The sequence below is a fragment of the Vicugna pacos genome, chromosome 2, assembly GCF_048564905.1.
Source record: "Vicugna pacos chromosome 2, VicPac4, whole genome shotgun sequence".
Classification (NCBI taxonomy): Eukaryota; Metazoa; Chordata; class Mammalia; order Artiodactyla; family Camelidae; genus Vicugna; species Vicugna pacos.
In genome coordinates, this window is record NC_132988.1 from 110859420 (window position 1) to 110871606 (window position 12187).

Here is a 12187-nt window from a genome sequence, read left to right on the forward strand (position 1 = left end):
GACTTGGGATTCAGTCTCCCCGTGCAGAAGTGGAGAAAACTGAGACTAGTGGGACTAGTGGTTGAGAGATCAGCTTAAGGCCACACAGCTGAGAAGCCAGGATTCCAACCCAGGCAGCTCTGCCTGATTCTAACATGTGTGTCTTTTTTTCTGCGTCACAGGCTGATCTTTATGTCAAGTGGCAAAAAGCTGTTTAACAGAAAGAGATCCACTGACATAGAAAACAAATTTATGATCACCAAAGGGGGTGGGGGTGGGGGATAAATTAGGAGTTTAGGACCAACAGAGACACACTACTGTACACAAAATAGATAAAGAACAAGGCCTGACTGTAGAGCACAGGGAACTACATTCAGTATCTTATAATAACCTATAATGAAAAAGAATATATATATATATATATAACTGAATCACTAAGCTGTACAGCAGAAACTAACACAACATTGGGAATCAATTATACTTCAGTTTTAAAAAGTTGTTTAATGCGAGGCTAGACATACACTTAGACCATGAAGAGTTAAAAAGGCACAGAAAAGAGTCATGGGAACATATTTCCATTTTATTGCCATTTCTGTCCATTTAAGATCTCTTTTCTTTTACGTTCTAGGCTTTTGACCCTTAGCTTTGCTGAAGTAATGATTGGTGAGACTTGATTGTTTAATTAGAAATACGGCACCGTTCTTCAAAGAGTTGTCATTACCTAAGCTGTATCGGTCAGAGAACAGTCTAAAGACATGGGGGAAGAAATGCTTGACACTTCTCTTTAATTAAATTATATTTATTTTCACACTTCTAAAAATAATCTCTCTGCAAACAGCTTCTGGGCATAAATTCAAAACCATAAATCGGCCAGGCTGACAGCACTCTCCTCAGCTTCCTCACGCAGGAAATACCCAAAAGGTCCTTTGTAGCTTCTATTGTGTTTTTCAAATACTATGCGCAGAATGATGTCTCCCTCCTCTTCCACCCAAAACTCCCAGCTCTCACCTGGCCTGGCCAATGTTTGCGGAGCACCTGCTATTAAGGGTCACAAGCAGAGGTGAGTCTGGGATGCACAGATGCCTCAGACACAGTCCCTACTCCCAGAGGGCCGTGTCCAGGGCTGGGGTCCCCACATGGTGACCACCTCAGATTCACCCACCATCGATGGCTCTGACACCGAGAACCATCTGGCTATGTTTTCAGAAACTCTAGTCTAGATAAAGAGAAAGAGAACTTCAAGACCACCCATCGGGAAGTTGAAATGGTTGCAAAAATAACAGCTAACACTTAGGAAACACTTCTGTGTCAGATACTGCTCCACGAACTTAACTCACTTATTCTTTACAACATTTCTGTTCAATCCATTTCACAAGCGAGGATACTGAGGCACAGAGTTACTAAGGAAACAGGAAAAAGGATCCCTGAGATGGGTATCTAGGTCAGGAAAGCGTTCCGGAGAGGATTCCTGAGCTGAGTCTTAAGGAAGAAGTGAGCGTTGCCAGGCAACCGGGGGGTGAGAGGGGTTACAGGCAGAAGCAACAGACGTACAAGGAGAAAAAACTACATGCTGATAAATCTCCTGGAAGTCCCTCTTACTAATCCAGAGTGTGAGGGATGAAAGCCCAGAAGAGGGCAAGTGCAGTAAAAAAAAAAAAAAAAAAAAAAAAAAAAAAAAAAAAAAAAAAAAAAGGAGAGGAGAGACAGAGATAAGGAATATTCTAAAAGAAAAAAAAATCAGCAGTACTTGATTGATTAGACACAGAAGGATAAGACCAAGAGGCATTCGAATGTCTGCAGGGCGTTCAATGAATGGACCGTGGCTCCATCCAGGACAGGACGTGGGCAGCAGTGGGAGAGAGGATGAGGGGTTACTTAGGGTGCACTGAGTTGGCCAAGCCCATGGACATCTTGGAAACGATCCCCAGGCAGCTGCCCACACGAATGGGAAGCTGGTGTAAGGCTGGACTCTGGAGCTAAGAAGGGAACGGGTGGCCAGCCGGCAGCGGGGCTGACAGCCGTAGAACACGCTTCCTGTACTTCCGTGGGCACACAGGTCATCTGGGGATCTCGCTAGAAATCTTGATAACAACTCAGTGGCTCTCGGGTGAGACCTGAGATTCAGCATTTCTAACAAGCTCCCAGGTGGGGCCAGTGCCACTGGTCTCCAGACACATTCTCAGCAGCTGGGTAGTACAGTGCTTGAAGCCCCAAGGAAGGATATTCAGAGAAAAAAAGCAGTGGATTGATAATAGATACCCGTAGGAACATCAGCATTTAAAGGTGTTCTTTGTCTTAGAAGCCAAGGATGTAGTTTTGACAAAAGCTATTTTCCTCGTGGCCAGAAGGAGCCGAGGGGAGAAGTCAGATTACTCCTCTCTGCCTTCCAGCAGCTTCTCTCACCAGCTGGCTGAAGCTGAGGCCCCCGCGGCAGTAAGTGGGTCAGGGCTACATTAGCCCCTGGGTGCTGACACAGCCCCTGACACAGAGTAGGCACGAGGGGCCGAACCTGGCCCCCCACACTCACATATTGAAGTCCTCACCGTCAGCACCTCAGAATGTGGCTGTATTTGGAGACCGATCCTTTAAAGAGGTGACCAAGATAAAATGAAGTCATTAAGGTGAGCCCAATCCTGTATGACTGGTGTCCTTGTAAGAAGAGGAAATTTGAACGCAGCTACGCGGACACGCAGAGGAAAGACTCCGCGAGCGCACGGCGAGAAGGCGGCCGTCTGCAAGTCGAGGAAAGAGACTCAGAAGCCAGCCCTAGCCCCCTGGATCTCAGGCTTCCAGCCTCCAGAAATGTGAACAAATGCACTTCTCTGTGTGAGCCCCTCCCCCGTCTGTGGTACTTTATGATGGCAGCCCAGCTACTGCAGCAGGGGGTCCAGAATGGCCCGCTGGAAGGGCATGAAGCAGTGTGGCGGACCTGGCACCCTTAAAGACTCGGCAGTCCCACACCTCACTCCCCCGGCCTCCTCTGGGTCTGGTGCAGCAGGAATCCTTAGGCCTCCCCTCCACACTTGACCACCTGTCCCATGCTCCCGTGACCCCGCCATGAGAGAGCATTGGCCATGGCACAGAAACACAGGTAGCTGGAAACAGAGCCGCAGGGGCTGCAAGGAGAGGGAGGGGAAGGCAGTCTGAGGGACCACTCTTCAGATGGTGTTTCCTCCCCAGGAGCCAAGTGTCTGAGACGTCTCAAGGCAGGGGGAACACTGAGCCTTTGCCTTGTTGTCCAGGGTGACTGGCTTATTTATTCAGGACCAATATATTTTCTGCAATCACCATCAGACCTCTGTGACACAATGACCATCAGACCTCTGTGACTTACTCGTATGTTGCAGTCAGGGATAGGAGGTCATGCCAGGGGGACTAACCAAGTCACACACCCCAGAGTCATGACCAACAGAAGTTACTTACTTGTTTTTTTAATTGAAGTGTAGTCAGTGTACAGTGTTGTGTCAGTTTCTGGTGTACAGCATCATGTTTCAGTCATACATATACATACATGTATTCCTTTTCATTAAAGGTTACTATAAGATATTGAATATGGTTCCCCGTGCTCTACAGTAGAAACTTGTTGTTCATCTATTTTGTACAGTTAGTATCTGCAAATCTTAAACTCTCAATTTACCCCTTCCCACCCCCTTTCCTCCCTACTTCAAACACTGCATCATCCCTGCTCAGCCAATATTTCTAAAACTGACCATCAATAGTTAGATGGTTCCGTTGTGTGGCAGTACCCCCCTAGGACCTACCAAAGGCTCAAGCACTTTAATTGAAACCAATGGGATTCTTGCATATAAATGTTCAAACAAGTCCTATCGGAATACAATTCAAAATATCACTTTAAAACAATTTCTTCGGGACAGTCAAGTATTCTATTAAGGTGACAGTTTCATGCTGTGAAAACATCACAGAGCTCCTTCCGGGTAGTGTAGGGGGCAGCCGGAGGATTTTCCAATCCTTCTTAGGACACCTAAGCATTTTCTTTTTTCCCCAAATGTCTGGCACCTAGCAGGTCTCCTTTCTCAAAAGGCACATCATTAAACTCTGAAAAGAGCCATTGAAGTATTTATGTCCCCTTTGTACAGATGAAAATACTTAGATGTAGAAAGATTTAATCAACTAGCCCCCAGAACTTCATATAATAAATGGAGGGGCAAGAATTTTATCTCAGGCTCTCCTGACTCCAAAGCCTGCAAGCTTTCTACCATTAGCAACTTCTTTTTGAGGAGTTCTTCTCAGCATTCTTTATTTCTATTCCTATTTGTCTGAACACCATTTACCTCACAGAAGGGTCCACATAGGATCTGGAAGTCTAACCCCAGAACACTGAGCCAGTGACCTCTGGATACACCTTCCCTGGGGACGAAAGTCACCTTTTTTCATCCACCCAGTCCCCTGTGATATGTTAATCAATAGCCCCTAAATCCGGTTCAAAGGAGATCATTGTCTGGGGTCTCAATTGCTCATTCTATAATCATTTCAAATGATCCTTCTGTTTACCTGCAAATATCAAGAAGAGATCAGGCTCTTTTATGAACTGTTGTCTCTGTGATCAAAGCAAATCATTCAGCCTTGTGATCAAAGAGATGCTAAGTCCCAGCTGGTCTCCTTTCTCAACCTGCACAACTCCCACTACCTAAGCCATAATTAAAAAATGATTCAGCTCAAGAATTTTGATTGCAATATATAAATGACCTTGTCGCTGGCAAGCTTTGAACAAAGCCGCAGAGAGGGCCAGTAAAAGCTTCCATATTATGAGAAGTTATGGTGACATTAAATGCTGCGATTGTGAGGGCAATCTGCTTTGACAGTTTCTAACCTGCTAACTGGCCTTAGGAATCTTGGGGGCACCCAGCACAGCCCATGGAGAAAGGGGAAGGAGGGGGCGAGATGGAGAAAGACCTGGGGTGAGGAACACCCCCAGCCTTTGAAATCCCCCCAGCTTCTTCTCAGCACCCTTTGCCAATAGGAGCACTGAGAGATTATAAATAGAAGCATTGCTTGGTGACATCCCAGCTGACACAATACGCGAAACAAACATCTTGTTTCCCAGGCTGATACCATTCAGTGCCTTGAGAGATCCAGATCACCCACGGGGTGGGGAGGGGGGAGGGCGGCCTTTCTGAAATGGAACTTATTATAAAAGGTTGGAGCAGAGGGCAAGGACATGAGGCAACTTAGCTAAGCTTCTCCAAAGGTAGGGAGGTCAGAACAATAAGTCATTTTTTGCAAAATGCGATAAATCATCTCAATCACCAGGAAAATAACAGCCGGCCAACCTTGGCGGTACTGATGGAGCATGTTCAATGCAGAGGGCACTTGTTTAAAGGCAGTCAAGGCCAAGGCCCCTGAAACTCAGCTTGTGCAAGGGGACATCAGGACAGCTTAGGAGGAAGTGCAGCCGTCTGAGCATTCTGAGTCTTTTCTGAAGCTGAGTCTACCGATGCACGCTTGAAAAAGCCAGGTGAGAGCTTTCACTTGGAAGTAAGTGTTCAGGGTACTGCCCTGCCATTACATTTAACAGAAAGGAAGTATAGTCATGTCAACTACCTGGACCAAGACATCACCAGGTATCATGGTGCAGGTGACCTGGCCCTCAGGCTTAGATTTCTCTGATAGTCTTCAAAATGGTCTAGTTCTTAACCAGCAAGCTTGACATAGGGGATAAGAAGGGTGGGCGATGGGGAGTGTATGTACAGATTTGAGGAACAGGAAGCGAAAAGGACTCTAATTATGCGAATTGGCAAAGTGGAGGCCTGGGAAGGCCCAGGTGATCAGCAGTTAGCACATAACCTCTGCCACCCAGCTTGGAGCCCAGACCCCCTCATCTTTGTCTCCAGGATGTAATGAGAGCATCCTAAGAACGTGTACTGAGGTTTGCATGTGCAGACACTGTTAAAAGCTTTACAAGCACTGTTTTCATAAGTACCCTCAACTAGGTGCTATTTATTATGCCTGTTTTGCAAATGAGGAAACTTGAGGCTTCTCAGGGCTACGTAACTTACCCAAGTTCACATCCTAGTAAATTACAGCCAGGATGTGAATTCGAGTCTTCCTGGCAGCAGAGACTGAGCTTGGAAATTCTACTCCTGCCCAGCCCTGGAACTGCTCAGAAAATATTTATGGATTTACAACAAATGGATAAAAGAGTGCCCAAACTGATAAATAAATAAGAGAATAACATCTTCACCTTGGAGAGGCCCCCAAGTTCTTTTTACCAGACTGAGTCATAAAATTCTTTCTTTTATATGAGGTAAGGTTTATGTGACAAAAAATAAACAGTTGCTGCTGTTCTACTAGTAATTAATGATAAACAGACCCATTGTTAATAATTAATAAAAAGAAATATTAAGCATAATTCAACTCAGGTTTTTAAGTCCACCAGGACTATACATGATATAACATAGGATTTCAATAATGGTTTGTAAATAATAAATTATTATTACTATATGTTAACAGCATTAGGTCAAAGGAAACAAAGTTTATCATTTAAATAAATGGTGTAAAGGCATTTTATAAAATTTGTGACCAATTTCTACTTTAAAAATTCATGTAGGAATATAAAGAAAAGCTGTTTACCATGAATATATATATATATATATATATATATTTCACAGTAATACTTGATAGTCACTTAAAGGTAAAATATCAAAATCAAGAACCAAAAAAAGCAAGCTTCTTATCATTATATTGTACATTTGAGAAATTCTGACCAAAGGAAAAAATTTAAAACAAAGATAAATATTGAAAAGAAAGAAAAATTTTTCTTTACAGATCGTGTAATTATATATCTAGAAAATCCAAAGGAATGTGGTAGAAACTATCAAAGTTTAATAAAAGTTAGGAGTTTGAATCCATAATAAGCTAATAAAGATTACCAAAAATAATGTATAAAATAATTTTTTTAAATCCTATTTCCTGTAGCAACAAAAATGATACATCATAAATAATTCTGATAGAAACTGTGTGACCTATATAAAGAAAGCTACAAGACTTGAAGGAGAGATGTAAGAGAAACCTTGCATATAAGGAGAGAGACAGTCCATGTGGTGATGCTGAGTGGCTTGCTACAATTTTAATAAAAATCCCAAATTTGACAAAATGATTCTAAGGTCAACCTATAAAAATAAACAGGATAGTCAGGGAATTTTTAAACGGGATGTACACTGTATTTTATAAAGCTATGAAAATGTAAATAATGTGACACTGGTGTAAAAACAGCATTAAGGACAATAACCCAGAAAAGTAATTCTATTGTGTATCATATTATACTATATGATAGGTACTTCATCACAAGTCAATTCCCAGAAAGGCTAGGATTCTTTAATAAACAGAGCTGAGCCAATCAGCTAACACTTTGAAACACAGTCTCTGTAAATTATTACATCATTCCCCATACCAAAAGATATTTCTGAGTAATTAGAGAATATAACACATATAAATACAAATTAAAAGAGGATTCAGTTTAATTCCCTTGTTTTGGAGGGAGAAAGTTTTCTGTTCTCGGGAGTGATGAAATAATTCCGCGGGAAAGATGAACAGACTCTGGACAGTACACAGGCAGCATTCAACCTGATGGATTCGTGCTTGCATTATACCTGGCGTTTACATTTTGAAAATCACTCTTGTAGACAAATACATTTCAATGAAAAATGTTGTGGGGTAAAACCAAAAATATGATGATATGACTAAGGAAAATAATTCAACAAATGTGAAAAACAGGTAAGAAAATCATGAAGACTCCCATAGGTAAGTTAGTGAAGGAAAGAAAGAAAACTCACCAAAAGGGAAAGGTAAATAGCAAATAAAATGTAAGAAGATGTCAAACCTCAATGCGCATAAGAAGATACTATTTTTTGCTGATCAGTCATTTTATATACGTCCTTAAAATAATTATCTTCAAAACCATATAATGGCAAGAGTGAGGTAAAACAAACACCCTCATAAATTACGTGTGGCAATTTAAATGATAGTTTGGAAAAGGAACATAGCAATTTGTAGCATTTTAAATGTTCATTTGCATACTTTGACTGAGGAATTCCACTTCTGAGCAACTAGCTTAAGTAAATAATTCTGGGTGTGGAAAACACGCTATGAATGAAGATCTTAAATGCTCTGGTATATATAATAGTGAAAAGTAGTAACAGCTCTTTGACCTCAGAAGAATGGTATAATGGGGCTGAATTCTATCTCCCCAGAACAGTATGTTTGAGTACGTCTACCACCTGTGAATGGTACTCTGTTTTAAAGTAGGGTCTTTGCAGATGCAATCAAGTTAAGATGAGTTAACAATGAATTAGAGTGGACCCTACTCCAATATGACTCGTGTCCCTATGAGAAGAGGAGATACAGACACACCAGAAGCCCACATGAAGACAGGCAGAGATTGGAGTAACGCACCTACAAGGAATGCCAAGGATCACTGGCATAACCAGAAGCCAGGAGAGAGTCATGGAGCAGATTCTCCCTGAGAGCATTCAGAGAGAACTGACACCTTGATTTTGGACTTTAAGCCTCCAGAACTGTGAGACTATACATGTCTATTGTTTTAAGCCACCCAGTTTGTGGTAATTTGTTACCAACCCTAAGGAACTGATACAAATCATTACACCTTTGTGTTAGTTAAGAAACTACTTCTCAGTGGAACATGCAGCTACTAAAAATAAATTAAAACTATGTAATTATTTAGAAAAAGGGTTATAATATAAGTAAACAGGCAAGGTACAAAGTATATAAAATTATGAATGCTATGAATGGAAACAATCCATTGATGCACAGAAAAAAGACAGGAAGGAATTTCAACAAAATATTCAGAGTGTTTGCATTTGCACAGTGAAACATCAGCATGATTTCTACTTTTCTAGATTTTTCAATTTTCTTTAGCAAAAATGCATCCATAATTAATTATCATAGTTGGTTAAGACTAATCAAGACACCCTAGGACTGGGGCTTGAACTGCTTTTTATAAGGTCTTTGATTCTGCAATTAAAAGACCTGAACAAAGTTGGAATTCTATTAATAAGAAAGAGGGTAGAATGTTCAGTAGGCAACTAAAAAGGTCTGCTACCATATCCCTGGTGATACTCCAAATTTTGTTGAAAGATGTGAAGAGAGGGATGATAAAGGTATAATTAGTGTGAAGAAAGAGTATTTCCTGGAGAGTAAGTGATACCACTGAAATGTCCATTTAAGTCACTGGAAAAGATCAACATTAATATGATACACGCTGATCACTAACAACCAATCTTAAAGTCACAGACAATCTAATTTTCCTATTCTTGGTAAGCCAAATCTAGAAAATTTCCTCCATCTCTTCCTTTTAGGGTTATGTAGGATTTACTCAATTAATCACAAAAGTTGATTTCACACAAGTCCAGTGCTATATATTAGCAATTCAGTTGGGTAAACCCTTGTATACCTGTTATTTAAACTTGCATTCCTTCATATTTCTTGCCCAATACTGGGTTGGGAGTTCATGTGAAAGCCCTGAACAAAAATGTCACAATTCAACCTTTAAATATCCTGTAGTCACATTAAAGAAACAGGCATTAAACAAAACATAGCACATAATATGTAATTATGATTGTGATTAAGTGGCACAAAGCAGAGGCAACAGATACCGTAAGAGAATGTAAGGAGGGAAGCTGGTCTAGCCTGGGGAGGCTGGGGCATGCTGTTTAAGCCAACATGTTTAAGATGAGGTTAAACTGATTCCTCGAGAGAAAGGAAGAAATTACCAAGCAAATTGAATGGCAGTGACGTGAGTGTACTGAACAGAAGGAGCAGCTTATGCAGTTTCCAAGTCTAGAACAATTTTGATCGATCTGAGGAAGGAAGAAGAGGGTAGTGTAATTGACATGCAATAAGCAATGTGGAATGTGGTGAGAGAGGAGGCTGGGAGTCCATACAAAGTCCTGTAGACAAGGCCCCTGATATGGGACCTAATCCTGAGTGCAAGAGGAAGCCACTGAAGGACTCTAAAAAAAAAGTGATGTATGCTTAACATAGATAAGGACAGGGCAGGAGTAGATGAGGGGAGACCAGGAAACACGTGATGGCAGGAGTCTTGGTCAAAGACAACTGTGGCTTGCACTAAGAAGTGAGGGTGTAGAACAGATCTGAGATATTTATATATAACTAAGTAAATTTGGTCACAATGGAACACTGATGAATGTCAAACACCCGGAAACTTTAGGCTACATGATCTAATCAGGGTCTCCTGTGATCACCTCAGGCATGCATTCATCCAACATTAACTTAACTCTGCAAAAACTATACTCAAACTCACCAATTCATTTTTCAGCTGTATCCATCCGTCAGTTGAGTGCATTTACTGAGTTTTCTATTCTAACAGTTATATATTTTTTTTATTTTTAAAATCTCTGATGAGGTCTGTTACCTGCTTGGTCTTTCCATGTGATATCCATTTTAGATTTATTATTGCATTCTTCTCCCTTACCTTCTTTTTTTTTTTTACTAAAGTTTGGGAGTTACTGATTTAACATGTGTGTCTTGTGTTTGTATTTCCTACATTTGGTTTCCATATAAAATTTAACATTTTTTTTAACATTTTTTATTGATTTATAATCATTTTACAATGTTGTGTCAAATTCCAGTGTTCAGCACAATTTTTCAGTCATTCATGGACATATACACACTCATTGTGACATTTTTTTCTCTGTGAGTTATCATAACATTTTGTGTATATTTCCCTGTGTTATACAGTGTAATCTTGTTTATCTATTCTACAATTTTAAAATCTCAGTCTATCCCTTCCCACCCTCCACCCCCCTGGTAACCACAAGTCCCTTACCTTTCAAATAATATTGAATGTGCTTTAAAAGTTTTATTCTGCCTATTCTGGATGATTTACTCTATTTCCTCATATAAATACTGTTACAATTTTCAGGTTTGTGGTCTACTTCATAATCTGGGCCCTGCTCAGATATTTACTGAGGACTCAGCTCTCCCTTATGTGAACAGGGCTGGGTAACAACCTTCATTAACAGCTATGATATCCTTTGGTATTACATCTTGTTCAGCAAAAATTCACTTCCTTATGCCCAGCCTCCATGGTATGAGTACACACCTTCAAACCTTTGATGTTAGGCTTGGCCATGTGACTCTCCCTGGCCAATGAGATGTCATCAAACCTAATACCAGTAGTGACTTGCTTGCATGGTTAATCTTGCTTGCTGAAATTTTTGCCTTCCCCATGAGAAACACATGCTCTGAATACCTGCTGGTCCCAGAAAAATGAGAAAATGGGAGGAAAGATCTAAATTAAACCTGTGTCCTGGAGCCAAGAAAAACTGAATCCAGCTTAGATCAGCTATATGCCAGCCAACTCCCATCCCATCACTTGAAAAAATACTATCCAGCTGATTCCTCTCAGGCTCATGAGTGAGAAGTAAATGTTTATTACTGTATGTCATTGATGTTTTTGTGATGATTTGTTACACAGCAATAGCTGACTGATACATCTTATCTCTTCTACTAAAAATTTTCCACAGCTTCTGGTCCATGAAGGATTTTCTCTTGCTTTTGAGTGCTAGTATTATTTATTTACTTATTATTTTTAAATGGATATTTATTTACTATTTTTTAATTTTTTAATCATTTAAAAGTCTTTGATGTGAAAGAGAGTTATTACAAAGAATTCTCAGACCACCATCTTGAAATTAGAAATATGAGCATGATATTGAATCAGTTATAGTATTATTCTAACTGGTTTAATCAGAAAAGCTCTAGGAATTTGGAAAAGGTCCAGAGAATAGCACTTGGAGGCTACTACGTATCCAGTAATAACTTCCACATTATAGCAAAGGGCTGCTCTCCTGGTGACACCAGTGCCACCACTTCTGGGCTCAGATACCATGATGACGTCTCTGGGGCTGGATGGCACCATTAAAACTGCTACCTCTGACACCTCTGCACATAGCACACTCCTGACACTGGCCTCACCAGGACAGACCCTGCCCAGCCTCTGCATCTTCACTTGGCTGGCTTCTGAACTGAAATCGCACACGGTTGTATCTGATCCAGAGCCTCAGTCACATTCCAGCAAGGAAAGCTGCGCAGGTGAATTTTTGGCTTGATCTTGGGGAGAAGAGAACCTATACTGTAGGAAAGTCCTCAAACATAAAAAGGCAGTTTAAAAGGTTCATGGACATGCCTTACAATCACTGCTTGGTTA